Source organism: Strix uralensis, chromosome 4 (genome assembly GCF_047716275.1).
Source record: "Strix uralensis isolate ZFMK-TIS-50842 chromosome 4, bStrUra1, whole genome shotgun sequence".
NCBI lineage: Eukaryota > Metazoa > Chordata > Aves > Strigiformes > Strigidae > Strix > Strix uralensis.
The window spans coordinates 43,571,366-43,592,328 of NC_133975.1; the positions used below are offsets into that span (position 1 = coordinate 43,571,366).

Here is a 20,963-nt window from a genome sequence, read left to right on the forward strand (position 1 = left end):
AACGCTGACACATGTATTAACACTGAAACAATCAAAATGCATTTCTGGTTTCTATAGCCTTGTAGAGTGTAATGAGTAACACAGTCAACTTTCCCTTACCATCTTTGCTAAGGAAGTACTTTCACCTCATTAAGAACTCCTGTGAGAGTTTTGTCTCAGGGAAGAAAAATCTTCTGTCCAAGAGCACACTTGTGCCTTTTAAGGCGCATCATTTCCTCTGATAGTGAAAGTAAGAAGTAAACAAGAAGAGTGCTGGTTTAATCTACAGGTTTTATCATATAATTTCCAGAAATAAAAGCAATGTGTGGGTAGGATTGCTTTTGCCAGATCATAGCCCACTGGGAGTCAAATTCTCTAGAGCAGATAGGAGAAACTGTAGCTCCAAATAGATGTTATAGACCTCCATCCCTTCTGCCAGCATCCATTATATCTGCTTTCTGATTTGAATTCATTTTGTGAACTGGCACTTGTTCTTAGCTCAAAGTCTTCTAGATATTGCGTTGCATTTTTTACTAAAGTTTATTCCTTGGCAACAATGGACCCACTGTTGTGACAGAAGTTCACAAGAGACTCATAGCTCCCTATAGGTCCCAGACCATATGTTACCTAGTATCACACATTGTTTTTCAGTGGTTAATATAATATCTTTCTTTGCATCTTCATACAGGCAATTACTGTCCCCTAATCAGAGCTTCAAAAGATTCACTGTTGGAATAGGAATACTGACTTCACAACGTATACAAACCCCATTCTTATGACTTGGGATCCTTACCGTATTGTAATGAAATTAATAAAAAGGATTTTATTTCAGGTCATTTTACAGTAATTTTAGTGTGTCAAATAAGAACAGAATCATCATTCTAAAAATGTCAGGCTAAAAACTGTACACAAAAAAAGGAGCTGGTCATCTAAGAGTTAACCACTGTATGCCTACTTTTTAAGAAGTCACCCCACAGAGCGGAATCCAGGCCCTGTGTCAGGCACACAGCCTCTCCACTAAATGCATCAGAGTCAGCCACCTTCAAATGGGAGCCAAAAATAGCCTGCATATAAACAGCAACAAACTGCCTTGGGCTATCTTCAGCATTTTCTACAAGGAGGGAGTGCATGAAAACCTCGTTCTTGGAATTATATGTTTAAATTGTCACCTAGGGGAGGACAATGTATCTGCCTGGAGACATCTGCAGAGATAATTTTTAAAGGAACTGAGTTTTTATGAATATAGTTGCACTGATGATTTGTGTAAATCAGGTATGCCTATCACTTTTTGTACAGTATGAGAGAAACATTTGCCTGGAAAGTGAAAGATCTGTGTTCAATTTATTCCTAGTGGCTTCAAGTGTTAATGAAATACTCGTCATAACTTGCACACTTATTAGGGCAAGGTTTTATACAGCTGTATTAAGCCATGAATAAATTTTCCCAATGTCATTCTACCAAGATTTAGGGAATGCTTATATCCTTTGACCTGTCCTGAATCTTTTGGAAACTTACTTAATTTTTGATCAAGACCTTCCATTTTTATTGCAAAAATAATGTGTATTCTCCTTTACAAAGGTGGTAGACAGCAGTAAATCTCTATAAGCAAATGCCAGAGGGACTAAAACTCTGGAACAATTACACATTTTGAAAGATAAAGATGTGCAATAATATGCAACATGGTAATAATTTAGCATTTACATGTAAAATGTAAAAATTAATAATAACATACATACAAGGTAAAGGATATTATACCTGATAGGCTCACTCCATATTGAAGTATTGTGGCAGATTCAACTGATGAACAGAACTCCATGGAGAAAACACTTTTCATTACTGATAGATTTGATGGAGCATAGCTAGACTGGTCTCCTGAAACCTTAATAACAGTTTCTAATACTAGTCAGCCCGAGTCATTCAAAACCTCATGTCACAAACTATAAAGCTATTCTGCTTGTAAAAGCTTTCCATTCCATTTGATGAAGATATTACACAGTGCAAAAGATTTTCATTGTTAATTGGGCTAAAACCAAAATATAATAACAAGCATGGCTCTTTACCCATAGTAATTTGTGTACTTGCCCAAGAAAGCAGAAAACTTCTGTTATGGTCCCTGTTATTTTGTATCTTACTCTAAATAGCAACAGGATATAATACAAGTAGATAGGCAATCTCCTTTCCAAGACCTAAAACCAAACACCAGTCTGTAAACTTCAAGTAAGAATCTTTAAGAGCTGCTTCTACTTTAAGCAGCAGCGACAGATACAACCCCCTTTACTAGTTGCTACAGAGTCCTCCAGTTATTTTGAGTTGCTAACAGACATTTTTTTCCACCCCTGAAAGTTTAAAAAAAAATCTGGTTGCCTGTGCTTAAACATACTGAGTCACTGCCTTGCTGTAGTTTGATGCCATACATAGCTTTGGTTTTTTGCTTTCCCTCAGTATACAAACATGTTTAATTTTGCTTGTAAATATATTTGTAAATAAATTTGTTACAGGGCTAGACCTTATCTGTGCTTTTTAGAGTGCATTGGAAGTATCTACCTGTTGTATATATACATGAAAGTGTCAAACAGTGAAATAGTCAAGCAGTGCCAATGGTACTCAAACACCATTCTTCCAACTTTCTGGCAGATTTTCTCTGAGGATTTTCCTAGGAGGAAAATGTAGAAGTGCAACATACACCTTCAGTTTTGCTAGCAGAGGTGCTGGTACTTGCTCTAGAAGAAATACAACAGCTGTTAAAATCAAACTGTTAAAAGAACAGTAATAATAACAACTTGCTCCCTTCTTTTACAAAATACTTCATCAAAAAAATGACTGAGAGGCTGCAAGTAACAACAGTTCAATAAACTTAAAAAGACCACAACTTTCCAGAATTACAACAGCTGTGAATAGGAAAGGAAAGAAACTGAGGAAGAGATGAAGGCTTCTCAGCCCAGGATCTATGGTATCTAAGGTCTTGCTGAGGCAACCTACCTTAGACTGAGAATTCAGCTGTAATTCAGCTTCATCTCAGACTACTAGAACACTTGTAAAACTATTGTCTCTCAAGATGCCTTATTTTTTAATCTATCACTAGCCAGAAAGGTAAAAACTGAACTCATGGACAAATTGCCACTTTACTGGTGGCCCTCACAGGATTTAGCACGAAGGTGAAGAATTGCAGAGCAAAGCTACTCCATCCTTGCCAAGAAACACTGTGCCTGGGATAGAGATGTCCCTGCCTAAATTCCCTGAGAGCAGGCGGTGGCCAGGGCTGGGCCGGGCCGAGCTGTCAGCCAGCTGTCTGAGCCTGCGAGACGGGCTTTTTGCCAGGCCCCAGCATTCATCAAACTCCCCTGGATCACGACGCTGTTGTACAGTCATCCCTGAATCTGCCTTTCACCTTTTTAAGCCCTTCCACTCATAGGCCCACATCCGTGCTCAGTGGCCCAATGCGAGGCGCCGTGATGGAAGAGGGGGAATGGGGTTTGGCGCTGAGGGACAAGGGCGGGAGGCGGGTCGGCACTGAGGGAAAAAGGCGGGAAGGGGTTCAGTGGCGGGAGAAGCGAGGCAGCCGCTTGCTGCTGGTTGAGGGCCGGCGCTGCCAGAGGTGAAGAGGTCCCAGGAGGACTTGGCAAGAGCGGCTGCCCCAGGCAGGGAATGGAGCCTGGCAACCCCCCGGGTGAGGGGGAAGGCGCCGTGGGGAGAGGAGAGGGAGTGACCACTGGAGCCCACCACCCCGTCTGGCTGTGGCAACCAGGAGGGTGTCGTGGCATGGCAGAGGCCCCCAGGACAAGCTCGGCTGTCAGGACGTGTTGCTGTGGAGTGTGCCATCAAATGTTTCAGTCAGGGGCCAGCATGTATGTTAGGCCCTGCACTGTTGACACATTTCACATTGAAATTCTTCCTCAGAACAGAGAACATGCATAGGCAATCAGATTTACAGGCACTGATATTTTTGTAATAAAAGTTCTTAAAAATCCACATAGGCTAGGCTTATCTTTGCAGAAGGCCTAGAGAAGGTCTTTTCACTGCCTGATGCCATTAAAATATTTAAGGCATATTATATAATAGTATCAAAGGACAGAAATAAGGTGTCAACAAACTGTGGAATTGACAGTCTTCTGTGGTTTAAGTATAAAGGCCATTCCAGGTTTTAGCATTTGGGAATAAGAATTTAAGCAAGCCTATAATACAGCTGGTGTTAAGGCACAAAACCCCAAGAAATCCATTTCATGTTGAATTAAGAAACACGTGGGAAAGGAGTGAAAGTTACAGAAGACGGGACTGATGCAACCTCACAAAGGTAGAGAAAGCAAGGGTGAAATTTGGAAGTGCAGCATATGGCAATATAATTGTGATTGGATAGTCTAGCATGTTAAGATTTCAGACTATATGATAAATTTAAGAAACTTAAGCACCCTTTTTAATGTATTAGTTTGGTGTAGTCCTACATCGTTTTCTAAGGAAAGAAGTGAAATTATAACTTAAACACTGTAGTGGAAAATCTGTGTCACAAATAACATTCTAACTTAAACAGACCTTATGTACTGTTTGAAAGAAGAAAAGCAAAACCTGTTAGTTTTTTAACAAAGCAGAATTAACCCTAGTTTGGTTCTTAAAATTAACAGGGTTTTTTTAAGGAATCCACATTCAAGTTCTTATCTAGTTTCATTTAACTTAACTGCTTCAACTGTTACTCTTCTCTAAACTGATTTTGTCCTGTATTTTGTAAATATTAGTCATATCCATGTAGTTTTTTCTTTTATTTCATAAATTAATTACGCTTGTTATAATTTCCTGTACCATATCCGAAATGTTATTCATCCCTCTATGCCCTGTGTAGCATGGAACTCCTGCTACATATGTGCTTCAGTCCCACTCACATTAGCTGTTACCTGTATACCTCTGTGAAAAACATATCTCAAACAAATCTGATTTTTCTTATAAAGACTGTTTGTACTTATGCATATCATAAGTCAGAAAAATATACCATCACATGGCATCTTTTTATGTTGGATATACTAAGCCTTTGTCAATGAAGCTCAGTTAGACTTTCCTCTTCATAAGGAAAATGTCTCCATTACATTAATTTTAGCTACAAGCATATAGTGCATATTTTACATGTTTAAATTCACAGCCAGTCATGTACTCAGATTCCTTCTTAGCATGTGAAAAGTGTTTGATCTGAGCAGGCACAGACTGAGCTAAAGTTCAATACCAGATTAAAGACTCTTTCTTTACAATGGGATTAACTTTGAAAAAGGAATGTGTCTCTTTCAACAAACTGTGAAATGCTGATCTCTAGGAAAATAAATATTTACTTCTGTCTTTCCTTTTGTCGTAAAACAGCTTTACATTACCTTTTTAACAACCATTGCAAGCTGTCTTTTTATTATGCCAAATATATTCCTGCAGTCTGTAGGAAGGCTCAGCCTGCCACCTAAAAACATGCCTGGTGCAAGATAAGGGTAGACAGCTGTGTATTGCTGCCAGAAATCATAGTGCTAAACAAAGACAAATGTGCAAGAATGTGACATCCATACTTCTGGAAAGAGGAATGAATGCTGAAGGAGGAACACTGAACAGCTGATTACTTCCGCTGTTAACCTCAGGACTAAATTTAAAAAAAATAGTTAAAACACAGCTGGCTATTTAGAATGAACTGCTGAGAGATTTGTCAGTCACTAGCTTCTATTAGGGAGACATTCAGCTTCGGGGTATTTTCGGAAAGAGTTTCCATGGTGTTGGAGAGACTTCAGGCCTTTTGCTTTTTTCTGATTGGCCAACAGACAGGTGCTGAAAAAGGTGGTGGCAGAAAGATTCCAGACATGGTATTATATGGACAAGCAATGGCAACTTACTTTTTGTTTTATGATAGGCTGCACCATGTTAAAATGTAACAGATTTTTTCCTTTCTTTCTGATGTGAAACAAAAAGAGGTCAGACAAAGCACCGAATAGCATTGGTTGAAAATACAACCTGTGTTTACAATTTGGGAGTGGTATATTCTACCATAGCACATGTTTAATGTCTTAAAATTTAGACTATTTTTTCTTACAGGGTGAAGTGTTCTACGTACTTCTGACTTACAAACACATGTTTTATATTTAAAGTGCTTATGTTCTTCACGCAGAAATGTATTATTCAATTATAAATGAACCATTTAGTTTCAGAGACAAATCATGTAGCAAACAAATTATTTTTAAAAATTGCTGCTTTTAGGAATGACATAAACTAAGCCTCAGAACTTCGGAGAAAGGACCCTTCCAGTGTCAATGACAACTTGTGTGGCAGCACTGAGAATCCTTGTATTTCTTCATTTTGAAGTCAGTTTATTGCACCCAAATTGCATCCACTGATTCTGTCAAAATCAAGAGTTAGAACTGTGACAGAGTATTGATTTTGTACTTGTAAGTACATCTCTCTCCAAGCATTACAGCTTCAGAGCCAATGACTGAATGTTGTGGGGGTACAGTCCTGATACTTTGGCATTGATAGACTGGAAAAAAAGAAGGTCCAAGATTTTTAAGTAAAACAAGCTGTTAACCATGTTCTCCATTTAGGCAGTATCAAGATTTTTCCTCTTCCTAAGCAGTGATCATTTCTGGGGAAAAAAAAAATAAAATGTGCAGAGACAAATTGAGTACATTTAGAAGGCAGTGATGAAAAGCTGCGTAAAAATATATTCCAGACATAAACATGATAGGTTCTACTCACCATCAAACATGAAAAATGTGTGATAAGATATGCACACCTCCCTTCCTGTCATGTCTGATACCTCGGATAGAAGCAAGATAAAGAGGCAAAGTACACAATTACCTGCAGGTATGTTTTTATAGGCTTTAAATTCTACAGCATCAGCTATGCACCTTGTATTGGTTACTCGCTATCAAAGAAGAGACAGTTAATTCTAAATTCATGTATTTCATAGTTGTTGAATGAGATGTCATTTGAGTTTCAGTGATACTTTATACAGTGATTTTCTAGTCCTTATGTGAAGCTGGTGGTATTAGTCTAGAAAAGGGAGTCAGACTGATCAGTGAACGGAAGAATTCTCTTTAAAAGGTGAAATGCTACAGATAAGCATGCAAAATATTCAACCAGTCAGAGGAAGAATGTGGACCTGGGAGGAAGCAGGCCTGAAGAGCCAAGATAACTACCCTTTAACGATGATGCAAGTATGGGTTTGAGAGTTAAAAGCTGTCAGTGAGACAGCTGAGGGAGCCATTGAAACAATTATTTGCTCAAGTGGATTACTAGAGACATAAAACTTTCAAACTGCTTGGAATATAATTTCTGTCTTTGTCATCAAAACCTGACTGGATCCAAAGAACCCACAGATGAAAGATGGGAGTTTTTTGTGATGCTTTCCCAAAAGACTCTGAAATTCTGAAATGCTGTATAAGCAGTCTAATACATACATTACTTGCTTTGAAATTTGGGCAAGGGTAAAACAGGGCTATAACCCACAAAATTTAGGTAATAAATCTGTTATTGAAAAAGTTTTGCAATAGCATTAACTATTGTTGCACAGATGGCACAGAGAAATAGAGGCAGGTGTGGTGTGTAAAATTAGGATCCAACAGAACTAGTTAATCTAGATTTTACTTTACATAACAAGAGAGAGGGAGGGTGGTGCTCTAAACAAACCAAACAACAAGCCGCTTAATTCACTTTGTTGCCACCCCCAAATCCTAAAATCATCCAAACAGGCTGGAAAGTTAGAAAGTTTATGTTGATACAAACAGTTCTGGAGGAGGAATTAGATAACTTTTATATGGAATTGGGGTAATAATTATGTATAATATATTTTTGAAAAAATACACATGTAAAACTACAATATGTAAATGCACAATGGTGAGGAATTATTTAACACAAAACTTTTATTATTTTGGGGTACTTACTGTATGAGACTATTGCGCAGTTTTGTGATCAGTGGATATATAATTTCTATGTAAACAAGCCATTACAGCATTCTTATCTCTATTTTTAACAGGATTATTGTGGAATACATGTTTTAAGTCCTAAATTGAAAGTAATCTTAGGAGTGAGTCTCTGGAATTGAAATGTAAAGCTTCCTCTTGGGGTTTACTCACAGAGTCAACTACCTCAGAAGCCCATAAAAGTTACCAGCTCTCCTTTGCAGACGTCTAGGTATGTTCGACCAAGAACTCTCGTTTTACCTTTCTTCTGCAAGCTGAATGGATGGTGTAATATTCCAGCAAGCAGTGAAGCCCAGAGGATTTCCTGTATAGCCAGTTTGAAGCTCTTCATTTTCCAGGGCACTTGTACTGGTGTGAGTGGGAGTCTGCAGTTTTGGGATTTGCACAGAAGGGATGGCAGAGACTATGCTTAGGGTTGTTGGTGTCCATTGACTTCGAACCCTGATGAAGTAAATCAGTAAATACTATTTACTAAAACTTAATAGTTAGCTTTCATCTTTCAAAGTTCTAATGACTTCACTTAAACAGTTATTTAACTAATAAAGCTTATAAGAACATTTTTTTTCTTTGAGATATCCAGAAGATGTAATATATGGAGATAGAACACCTCCGTCTAATAAGCATATATAAACTGAAAGTTGAGGCATGGCATCTGCAGTTTGTTTTCAAAATGGAAGTGATAATGACAATCTCACAACTAAAAGCTATGAAGAAAAATTACTATCTTTTGAATATCAAAGAGAAAATAAAAGTGACTGCAGGGAATTTTCAAATACATTTTTTCAAAGAGAGGAAATGGAGCAGATATTGACAGTCAATGAATTTAACAAGAAAGATTTCATAAATCCAGGTAAGAAGTTAATTCTGGTTTGTGTTTGTCAAACTTTCATATGGTTTGAGGAACGTACTTTAATCAAAACTATTTTTTTTCCCTAAGTTTACTACAGAGCTTTTATTCTAAGTATTTCCCTATTACTAGAGAAGACGTAATTGTTCTGATACTTCACCAGTATTCTACATGACTTAGGAAATGTTGTTTTTAACCAAATACCTTAATTTTTGGTCAGTTGTAAGTCAAGTAGTAACTGATGCCTTTCACATACAGATTTGGGTCTTTGCACAGGGCTTTCAAGTTCCTAAATGTAACAGCTTTGAAAGCAGACTGCACATTTGTACAGGCTGTTGCCTCACTGCTAGGGTCTCACTGAGGCTTCATAGGATTACGTGACACTTGTGAAGGAATGAGACAGAAGGAAGTTAACCTAGTTTATTGATTCCTGTCCTAAATTCCTATATGTTTTCATTTTCTTTCTGCAGGCAGAATTCATTTTGTCATCTTCTGATCTCTAAATGCTTGGCTTTGCAGCCTTAATGTTATCCTTGTATGTTGCATTGTCAAGTAAAGAGGTAGTCGAATATGACTGTGTAATCCTTGTGATAGTTTGCTAAGATTTTCTAAAATTCCACTTTTAGAATTGCACAGATATATGCTGAATGGACTAATGTTTCAACTGATGTATGTGTGTAAGTTTACTTTGGTTCTTAGGTTCTACCTAGTACACTGACAACTGTTAGTTAATACATTCAGACACACATTTCCTCAAAAATACAGTTCAAAATGTTAGCAAGACTTCATGATAAATCTGCTCTTTGTTTAGTGATGCATAGTCATAACAGAGGATCAATACTGGCCTTGAGCTTGCAGCCCTCGCATCTTTTCTGATCATTTCTTATGGGCAACAGAGGCCTAAAAGCAGAGTCATTCACACTACTTACGTGTGTACAACAACTATTTTGTTTCTTGGCTAATACATAGAAAATGGGACAGGGCAGAGGAATGGCACAGGCATATGAGGGAATCAATGTTCTAGGTATTATTTTTATTAGACAGTTTAATTAGCAAATCAGTGGTGAATAGTGGTGTGGTGATAGCAAATAGCAAATCAGTGGTGAAAGTCGTGAATATTATTCTTTTACAAAGCTTGTTTATTCTATATATTATAATTTTGGATAGTAGCTGATAAACAGTGAAAATAAATATATTTGTTTTTAAAAGTTTGAATAATACAATAGAGAAAAAGATTTCATTTAGTCTGAATTTGTGAGGTAGTCAGTTGAATATCACCACAGTTTTGTGTGTTTGTTTATTAACCAACCTGTATGTATGATAAAGTCCGTATGCGTCCCTTATTCAGAACAAGGATTAAAGAGTTCTCAAAGCCTTAAAATCGCTTTGTCCTTGGATATGTTTTATTCACTGTTGTTGGAAGTGTTGGAAGCACAAAACAGTGAAAACTGCAAAGCCCACATTTGCTGAACACCTGGTGCCCAGAGCAGACACACGATGGTGTGAAGATCCGGTGGTCTGTGTTACTGTGGCACCAGGAAGGAACGTGAAGTGAGATGGAAGCCGCGCAGTCTCATTCTTCTGCTTTTTGCAAGAAATGTTTTGACAATGGCTTGGAAGTTATACCAAGAAATATTTTGTGCTACTGCTTAAGGAATGGTGGCTTGACCCCAGTCCCACCCACACACACCTGACACACTTGATATATACTACCCCGAGTTCATACCTAACTCGGAGGGACAAGAATTCAATACCAAATCGGAGGGACAGATCGATGGGTTGGTTCTCACCCCCTCCCCAGAAGGGACGCTTTTTGGTAAGATTTGTGACCTCAGATATGCTGAGTGACTACCCAGGAAATGAAGCTTGTGATTGCATTAGTTTTTGTTTGTAGAGCTATATAGCCATTCTGCTATATAGACATTCTGCAATCTCAAAGAATCTGTAGATGTTGCATCAGAATAAACCGTACTATTTGTGAACCTGACTGCTGCTTTTGAATGCGACCAGACCTACAGCAAATGAGCAGTTCCTGCATCTGATGTCAGGCCTATAGTCACAGCAATAATTGGCATACCTATTAAGAGAGAAGTCCAGCCGCCCCTAGTCCCTCTAATCTTTGAGGACTGGCTAGAACACAAGGGGATTCATCTCTTACTAAATTTATCCCTCATTCAATGCAACAACTGTATGTGAGCATGTTTCATTACCACTGAGTTAATACTGGTGGTATATATGCTGACTACGACTTTGTTTTGAAAATATTTTATATGAGAGAAAATGCAAAATGTAGATCAAATTTATAAAGCAATGAACATGGAATTTATGGAAGACATTTAGCATTTGTTAACTAAAATTTCACAAATACTTTATATGTAATTTGATTTATCAGTAGAATTCAAAAGCAAAAAAAGTCATTGAAGAAAACCACAAAAGGATGAATGATGAAGAGGGAAAAAAAAGAGAGGAAACAATGGAAAAGCCTTGGCATTGACAACCAAATTAAACAGAATTTTAGGTCTGGAATAAATAAGTTAAAAGATTTCCTGGAAACATGTTAAAGTAATTCTGTGAAATGTACTGCAGAAATGTCTGGTTTGAATGCCTGTTTTCAGCTGTGTGAAGAACAATCCTTAGATAAAGGTAACTGTACATACTTTTGTGGTTTCTTTGGAGGGGATGGCAGGAATTAACTGTATGAAGACTGGGGAAGAATATCCTAATAAAGTTTGCCTATTGTAATGGCATAGTGTTTTCATACGAACAGCAGGGGCTTGTGTGCTGCTCGGATCACTTCAAAGAAATTAGTTTGTGGGAGAGGCATGTTCTGTATTTGAGGAGTTTTCTAGGCATTACAGTAATTCATCAGTCTAGCATCATCTGAGTTTTGTAAAAAGTAGCTTTTCATACTAAGTATATTGCTGATTATGTTGGGCCAGCTGGGCCAACAGAAGAGGAACAAAGGCTTTCACAGAATCACAGAATCATCTAGGTTGGAAAAGACCTTGAAGATCACCTAGTCCAACCATTAACCTAACACTGACAGTTCCCAACTACACCACATCCCTAAGTGCTATGTCAATCCGACTCTTAAACACCTCCAGGGATGGGGACTCCACCACTGCCCTGGGCAGCCCATTCCAACACCTAACAACCCATTCTGTAAAGAAATACTTCCTAACACCCAGTCTAAACCTTCCCTGGTGCAACTTGAGGCCATTCCCTCTTGTCCTATCACTTATTACTTGGTTAAAGAAACTCATCCCCAGTTCTCTGCAACCTCCTTTCAGGTAGTTGTAGAGGGCGATGAGGTCTCCCCTCAGCCTCCTCTTCTCCAGACTAAACAACCCCAGTTCCTTCAGCTGCTCCTCGTACGATATGTGCTCCAGACCCTTCATCAGCTTCATTGCCCTTCTTTGGACACGCTCCAGTAATTCAATGTCCTTTTTGTAGTGAGGGGTCCAAAACTCAACACAGTAACGGAGGTGTGGCCTTACCAGTGCCAAGTACAGGGGTAAGATCACTTCCCTGTCCCTGCTGGCCACGCTATTTCTGATACAGGCCAGGATACCATTGGCCTTCTTGGCCACCTGGGCACACTGCTGGCTCATGTTCAGCCGGCTGTCAATCAACACCCCCAGGTCCCTCTCTGACTGGCAGCTCTCCAGCCACTCCTCCCCAAGCCTGTAGCACTGCTGGGGGTTGTTGTGGCCAAAGTGCAGCACCCGGCATTTGGCCTTATTGAAGCTCATACAGTTGGCCTTAGCCCATCGCTCCAGCCTGTCCAGATCTCTCTGCAGAGCCTCCCTACCCTCGAGCAGATCAACACTCCCACCCAGCTTGGTGTCGTCTGCAAACTTACTGAGGATGCACTCGATCCCCTCATCTAGATCATCAATAAAGGTGTTAAACAGGAGTGGCCCCAAAACCGAGCCCTGGGGGACACCACTCGTGACCGGCCGCCAACTGGATTTAACTCCATTCACCACAACTCTTTGGGCCCGGCCATCCAGTCAGTTTTTTACCCAGCAAAGCGTGTGCGATCATCCAAGCTTCGAGGAGGCAATTTCGCCAGGAGAATGCTGTGGGGAACGGTGTCAAAGGCCTTACTAAAGTCAAGGTAGACAACATCCACAGCCTTTCCCTCATCCAATAAGCAGGTCGCCCTGTCGTAGAAGGAGATCAGGTTTGTCAAGCAGGACCTGCCTTTCATAAACCCATGCTGACTAGGCCTGATCATCTGGTTGTCCCGCATGTGTTGTGTGATGGTACTCAGGATGAGCTGCTCCATCAGCTTCCTGGGCACTGAAGTCAAGCTGACAGGCCTGTAATTTCCCGGATCATCCTTCCGACCCTTCTTATATATGGGCGTCACACTGGCCAATTTCCAATCTGTCGGGACCTCCCTGGTCAGCCAGGACTGCTGGTAAATGATGGAAAGTGGCTTGGCAAGCACCCCAGCCAGCTCCTTCAGCACCCTCGGGTGTATCCCATCCGGTCCCATAGACTTGTGTATGTCTTTGTGATGCAGTAGGTCACTGACTATCTCCTCCTGGAATGCTGGGGGGTTGTTCTCCCAGTCTCTGTCTTCTGGCTGAGGAGGCTGGATTCCCTCAGTACAAGTAGTCTTGCTGTTAAAGACTGAGGCAAAGAAGGCATTAAGCACCTCAGCCTTTTCCTCACTCATTCAATCACTCATTGCCATGTTTCCTCCTGCATCTAGCAGGGGATGGAGGCTCTCCCTGGTCTTTCTTTTGCTGTTGACGTACTTCTAGAAACATTTCTTGTTGTCCTTGATTGCTGAAGCCAGATTAATTTCTAGCTGGGCTTTAGACCTCCTGATTTCTGCCCTGCATAGTCTCACAGCGTCTTTGTAATCATTGTGAGTCGCTAGCCCTAGATTAGATATAAGGAAGGAATTCTTTACTGTGAGGGTGGTGAGACACTGGAACAGGTTGCCCAGAGCGGCTGTGGATGCCCCCTCCCTGGAAGTGTTCAAGGCCAGGTTGGACAGGGCTTTGAGCAACCTGATCTAGTGGAAGGTGTCCCTGCCCATGGCAGGGTGGTTGGACCTAGATGATCTTTAAGGTCCCTTCCAACCCAAACCATTTCATGGTTCTATGATTGCATTCTATGATTGCCTGCAGGTTATGTCTATAAAATAATTAAAATTTTTCATTTTTCTATTTTTCCTATATATATTTGCTGCTGCATAGTTGGTACTTTTTTTCTCAAAGTAACAACAATATTAGCAGTGAAACCCCCAATACTTTCTTACCTTGCAGAATCAAGAACTGTAAAGTTCAGTGATGCACTGTTTATAATTGCCTGTACTACCTGTTGTAAGTGAATAATGGAGTGAAATTTAAGGTTGTCTTTCCCAAATTTGAAAAGTGCAAAACCTCCATAGATGGGCTCTGTAATAGTATTTTAAATGTAATTCTATATTCTTTTGAAGAAAAAGGCAAGAACAAATTTTATTAAAGGGTACTGAATCTGTAACACATTATCACCAAGGCTTTAACCCTTAGACCTGTGACATTGCTGCCATTTACAAATGGTCTTAAATGCCTAGCACAGCATGATTGACTGCATATCAGATACTGGTGCTCCATAACTGAAGCAGCACTTTCTCTGTGAATTGTGTAAACTTTTATAATCATTTGCTTTCTCAGTGTCCTCCAGCAGTTTGTTCAGATTTGAATGGCTCTCCAGCGATCCCATTCATTCCAATCTATGAGGACAATAATACTCTCTCTAAATTATGCTTATTTTTCTTTTCTGAAGAGCGCATACCACCTTAGAAGACCCAACTGTGATTTTCTTTACTCTTTTGCCTGATCAAAACTGATTAAGAACAATGAGAGGTAAAATTCTTTTTCTGCTAGTTGAAGTGATAAGCAGGTATGATTTAAGGCAACCTCACCCACTGCGCCTTTGTATCTTTTAAAATTTGTAATTGACAAAGATTATTAATAAAGATACATACATGGGATTATTATATGGCACTCAGTACTGCATCTTAATTGAGACTACATACCGTGGTAATCAGCTCTTTGGGGTCATAATAGGTTTGAGATGACTGATCATCTGACTTTATCATTAGGGGTTTCAGTTCGGGATGGAAGTTTGCCTTGTCTATTTTCCCCTGTAAGGATGCAAATTTGAATGTAAATGTCTTTCAGATGTCCTAATGGCTTTTTGAGTTGCTTTGAAGGCCAGTCTGAAGTTCCAAAAATTATACTCCTTTTGAATTCATTTCCATTTTGTAGGCCTACCTCCCAAAAGAAGGTATACGATATAGTTCTATTCCTCATTTTGAGAATGGATTCTGTATCTTTTAGCTAAACATATTTATAAAATCTTAAATAAATGTGTTAAATCCATATATTATTTTTGGCAAGCTGAAAAATGTGCATTCTGTTTTCAGTAAACAGAAAAAAATAGCATTCCTGATACATTAGATGATAAAAAATGGTTATATTTTTCTTTCTCTATTCTCTATTCTGTGCAATATGCCTGTTTTCTTTCTATTATTTACTTAAAGTGCTCACAGAGACTCTACTCAGGAGAAATCTCTTCTGTTACTTTTTCAGAAGGATGGAGGGGAGAAGGCTGTAATACTGAGAAAGAAAATAGGGTGGTCTCTATAAGAAAAAAAGTATATAACTGTCTTTATAGCTTACACCTTCATCCATGGTTCACATCTCATTTTTGTTGCCAGAATAACGCTCCCCACTCCAAATAGAAAAAGAGGGAAAAAAGACACTTCTTCCCAGTCTTTCACTTTATTTTTCTTTTCCCCAGACACCTCAAAATCATCACTGTACAACTAACAGCTAATTACTGGCAGATGATATGTTTAGACTTTTAAAAGAGATTATTTAAGGTACTTTTCTGTCAAAGGTTTTGTCACTGCTGAAGCATTCATTTATGTCCTTCAAACAAGCTACAAAAGTAGAGCTGTTACAACTCTTTTTGTTTCCTGTGCATTTTTTTATGAAAGAGGTAAGTCTTTATCATATTTTTTTTAATAATCTAAATGGATTACACTCTGTGACCTCAACATACTATCTGGACACAAATATCTATCCATGCAGACTTCTTTGCTGGGTCAATTTGTTTTCAAATATGTTGTGCCATTTAGCTTCTGTCACTGCATATCCAGCTACACTGGTTGGTACTGCTTTTACTGTCTAAAAGCTTCCCGGTTATGCTGTTCTGGCCCCAAATTTTCCATGTACTCCACTTTCCATGTACTTCACTTGCATCAAAAATGCTGAATGGTAAACAGAGATTAAATACTTACCAATTAACACTTTCTCCCCCTGCCATGTGCTTTAGTTGCCATCTTTATCAAATAAGCTTAATGCTTTATTTCCTTATGTTGTCTTTCTGCTTTCTTGAACACAATGTCTAAAAACCCAGACAGCTCCTAGCGCTCGATCACCACTGACAAAGGGGCCATAGTCCAAGATATTCTGTTCTAAAATTGTTTTTACTGAACATATGATAAGTTTCTAAAATGAGGGGTAAGGTCTTTCCTATGTAATCAGTAAGAAACACCCAGCATAGAAGATGTATCCACATTTTCTAAAATACTCTTTCACTAGATTTGCAAGCTCAGGAATGTACCAAATCACATCTTCAAGTGTAAGCTCCAGAAACAGTACAAAAAAAAGATAAATTGTCTGCAAATTCTTGAAGCTAATGAGTGGATTTTCTTCGAAATTCAGTGCTTCAAAGCTGCAGAAAACATGGGTCTTAGCTTTGTCAGCTTTGCTTCTTGGAAGTTAATACACAGACACTGAAACTTGCTTGAAAAGTGTTTCAGCCTAAACTCAGATAGTGTCAGGGACCTGAGTGTACTAATTGGTGTTAATTGATCTGACCAGCCTCACCTGGAGCTTTCACCTGCACTCCCCCAACCCGAGGGGGCTCTAGTTAAGCTCCATCTGTTTACAACTGGCTTATTTTAGCCTTGTTCCTGAGATCTTGTGTGGGGTTTCTGGGTTGACCTTGGCTTACTTTGCCTGATGATGACTGGGCTGTTGGGATGCTTTGCTGTCACCACCTGCCCTGCTTGCTCACCCCACTCAGCATGGTTGCTGCCCTGCCTGCCTGCTTTGCCAGATTGGCCACTGGCCAGGAGTGGCCTTGCTCCTCCTACTCCCCAGCAGCTGTACTGATCGATTGTTGTGCCTGTAGCACAATGAACTTCAATTATAGTGTTTGATTTGATTATAACATTTCATGTTTTCTTCTAGCTGCTCAGAAACAAATGCATAAATTGTGTTTTTCTTTAGGTAATTCATAATGATCTCCTAGAAGATTTTACTGTTGCATTAACACAACAAAACAGCAGAGAACTTTGGCCAGTTCCTCCTGATTGCTTCTAGAATGACTGATATGAAACAAGAATACTGACTTCCCTTTTTAGAAATTGGTATGTAAATAGTCTATTTTTATAAGCAGACCCACAGTGTAACTTCAACAAACTGCTATATGGATTGTAGGATGATTGGGAGGACCATCTGTGTGGTTTTGTGTGGGAAAACAATCTCACATATCCAGCTTGCTGTGCCCCTGTTCTCTTACCATGGTTGTTCTTTCTCTGATTGCAACTTGTTTGCTTATTGTGTCCCCCACCCGTGCACCAATAAGCATTGTGCAAACACAGGAACAGCAACATCCCTTTGACAGTTTTCCTCTGTGATAACCATGAGACTGAAAGGAAGAGTAAAGCATGTTTAATGTCGTTAGGCTGTGCACTTGATGCATATGTAGTGTAGGAATAATTGGAGATTTTGGTAGGCTGTTACAAATAATCTGTACTGAATTGGTACAACTATATTTTACCAATGGATGGAATTTAGCCCAAATCTTGGTGAACTTTTGGTAGGACTTAAAAGGCACATGTCTAACACGAAAACTAATTTAAATTTTTCTGCCCTGTACATTGTGTTACATAAATTTTGCAGCTGGCCTGTGCTGGCCAAGGAAAGAGGCTAGGAAGCAAAGTATAGAATTACAAGGGTAAATATTTATTCATGTGCATGAGGTGTCCCAGCCAAACTGGGGCACACTGAAGGTGGTTTTACACAGGGTTCTTATACTCTTCAGATGTTCAGGTACAACACAATTTGACTAATCACTAATTAACACGTACACTACCTACTACTAATCATAGTAAAACCTTGCAAAGCAACTATATTTCTGCAGCGTTATCATTCATCAGTATTGTTGCTACTTGTCCATTGACCCAGTTGTCCCTGGAGCCAGTCTTGCTGTAGAACTGAGCTGTGACACCAGATGCTGGGAGGGTTTCAAAGATGTGTTGGAGGGGCTAGGATGCCAGCATTACCTTAGTTGTCCAGGGGTATCTTTTATCCTTTGTGAAGAGCTCTAAAAAGCAAAGTCCTTACTTCTAGGGCTGGGATGTCCTGGTGCGTGCGATGAGGTGGTGTCCTTTAGTTTGCTTTACTTAAACATGACAAAACCAAAGCCTCCAGTAACATTCCACTACTACATTACATTGCAGTGTATAATATAAACTAGTATATATTAACAAAGTTGATTTGCTTTCATACTACAAAGACTGGTTGATATAATAGGGAAGGAAATTTTTGTAACAATTGTGGGTATGGCCTTTTCAAACAGATGTTTCTAAAGAAACAGAAAAATAATACTAGCTAAAAGTAATGCTGTTTTCCTGTAAAATTATTCTTAGTAATTGCTAAAAGGTTTGAACCTTTAAGAAACACCTATTCACCCTGAGGCAAAGAGCATGGTTTTGAAATCTCAGATCAGATTCATTTTAGCCAAAATTACAAATGAAGACTCTGTATGTACAGTGAGGAAGGATTTACCAGGGTGTAAAAGGATTTCAATCATTAAAAATAGTTGAAGAACGTGGCTGAATTTTTATTTAATAAAAAGTTTTCAAGATTTTAGATGTTTTTCTATAACTTCAAAATTGTAGAGGTAGTGCTTAAATAACTAGTACGAAGAAGCTTTTTGTATGGGTTGGAGAAGATTTGTGTGTGTAAATATGGCTACACTTATATTTTATGCAATTTCTGTTTAGACTTTTCAGGTAATTAATGCACTCAGAACTGGCATCTTAATAGGTTGTAATAACAGAAGAACAGCTATTTCACTTTTTGCATGCTTGTCTGGAAATAATAATTGCTTATGCAGCAATTACAAGCTTATGCAGAAAGTGTCAATGCTGTAAGTATGTAATTAAAAGGCTTATTAGGACACATTTCATATCCAGGGTGGATGTATTTCAGAAAATGCACACGAAATTCTATAGATTGTGTTTTATTAGTGTTTTTGAGGATATTAATGTGCTTGACAGACATGGAGGGAATCTAATTTCAAAACAGCCATGAGAAAAGCATTCTTATTTTACGAAGAACACTTTTCTATTTAATGTCAAATTCTTTGTCTCCTTTTACAGCCACATGCAATTCAGTGACAATCAACAGATTTTATATCTGTAAAAGTTCGCTTCATGCCCTTAAATTTGATAGTATACATCAGATCTACTTTTCTAGTAAAATAGTTGGTCTAACCAGTAGCAGGGCTGAGCATGTGTCCCTTTCAGGTATACAAACACACACATGTATGTAACACATACATATAAGCACAGCTGGCTATATAGATCAACTGAGTCAGAGAAACACTCAGTGCTCACTGGCTGATCTAGAAGAAGGCCCTTTACTGGGAAATATGTGCAATACAGATCCCACCAATAGCTGGGCCTGTGCACTTGGGCTATCCAGTTGTCCCTGTGAGATATGTTTATCTGATTCGTGCCCATGTGAATGATAAAATATAATTCTCTTATGTATGGAGTTCCTAAATGCTTTTGTATTTTTTTTAGGAAATAAGATGTTATGTACATAGTTCTTGTTGTTAAGATCAATTGCTGTTAGAAGGGAGTTAAAATGGCATGTTCATCGAACCAGACAGTGTCATGTCTGGACTTATTGATACTATGTCTGCAAATGCACCTGTGCTAGGACATCATCCCTGCTGAGTCATCCTCCACAAATGGAAAAACCCAAGAAAAGCCCTTAAAAATTGTTACAACTTCGCAGACCCCTCAGGGAACACGCCCATCTTCATGAATATGTACAAGAATACATTACAAAAGGAATCAGTTTTGTTGTGTGTGTGTGTGTCCTGGTAGAGCAGAGATTCCTGGCACACCCAGTGCTGTTTGCTTGTCTTTATTCGAACAATAAATTTGGAGTTAAGTTTTTAAAATCTTAATGAGTCTGAGCTCATTTATAACATCCCAATCCAATGTCAGGGGAGGTTTTGATATGATCCCAAGAGCGAGATTAAGACACAAAGTCAAATGCTGTACACCCAAACAGTTTTTATTATTAGAAGTGAAGAGGGGTAGTGATAGGACAGAATGGAAGGAAAAGACAGAAATGAAGCAAGCATCCAGAATAGAGTTACAAAAGTAGTCACCACCATGGATCCAGCAGAGTCCTGTTGGTCCTCAGTCTTCAGTGGTGGGTGCACACACAGCAAAGTTTTCTGTTGCCTTGTAAGTTCATTGTATCAGCTGATTAGCATATCTGCCCATCTTTAGTTTTTCCTCTGGTCCCACAGGTTTTTGCGGACTTCATGCTTCTTGAGCAATCATCCAGTTTCTGGGGCAGAAACGTTTGCCTCTTATCAGTTCATTAGCAATGCGTGCATGGGGTCTGGCCTACACTATAGAGCCACAGATGGTTACACGATGGAGCCAGTGATAAACATTTGGTTTCATTCAGTCCATGTCTCCCCCTTTCAGGCTTATCTAAGGAGTTTGACAATGCAACTGCAAGGGAGTGTGGGGTGCATCCTTTGATACACTCCTGCTTCTTTGGGTGACATTCCTTAGACTAATCCAAAAGCTGCAGCTTGTCCTTGAGGTTTGCACAGACACAAACAAGCTTTGAGACAGTCGTCTGACATTTCAGTCTTTCACATCAGTGCCTGGCTGTGGATACTCCTGCACAGGTACTCACATACATATGGAAACAGGTCTCTTAATTGAGCCTGAGACCTTATGGTCTTGCCAGTAGTTGTCCTGGGTTCCCTGAGGGGTCTCCACCCTTAGAGACATGCATACCAGGCTCCCAGGCCGCTTCACCTGCTTGCTGACAGGTCTGGGCTGATAGTCACTAGGGATTGACACT

General features: G+C 39.3%; 1 long non-coding RNA gene across 1 annotated transcript; it reads left to right on the forward strand.

The window, feature by feature from the left end:
* Positions 1–1,115: 1,115 nt before the first annotated feature.
* On the forward strand, positions 1,116–20,028 carry LOC141942704 (uncharacterized). The gene is made up of 6 exons (XR_012628716.1): positions 1,116–1,251; positions 6,028–6,792; positions 7,964–8,121; positions 8,491–8,760; positions 17,064–17,203; positions 19,649–20,028. It is a non-coding gene; the product is annotated as an uncharacterized LOC141942704 (long non-coding RNA).
* The last annotated feature ends 935 nt before the right edge of the window (positions 20,029–20,963 follow it).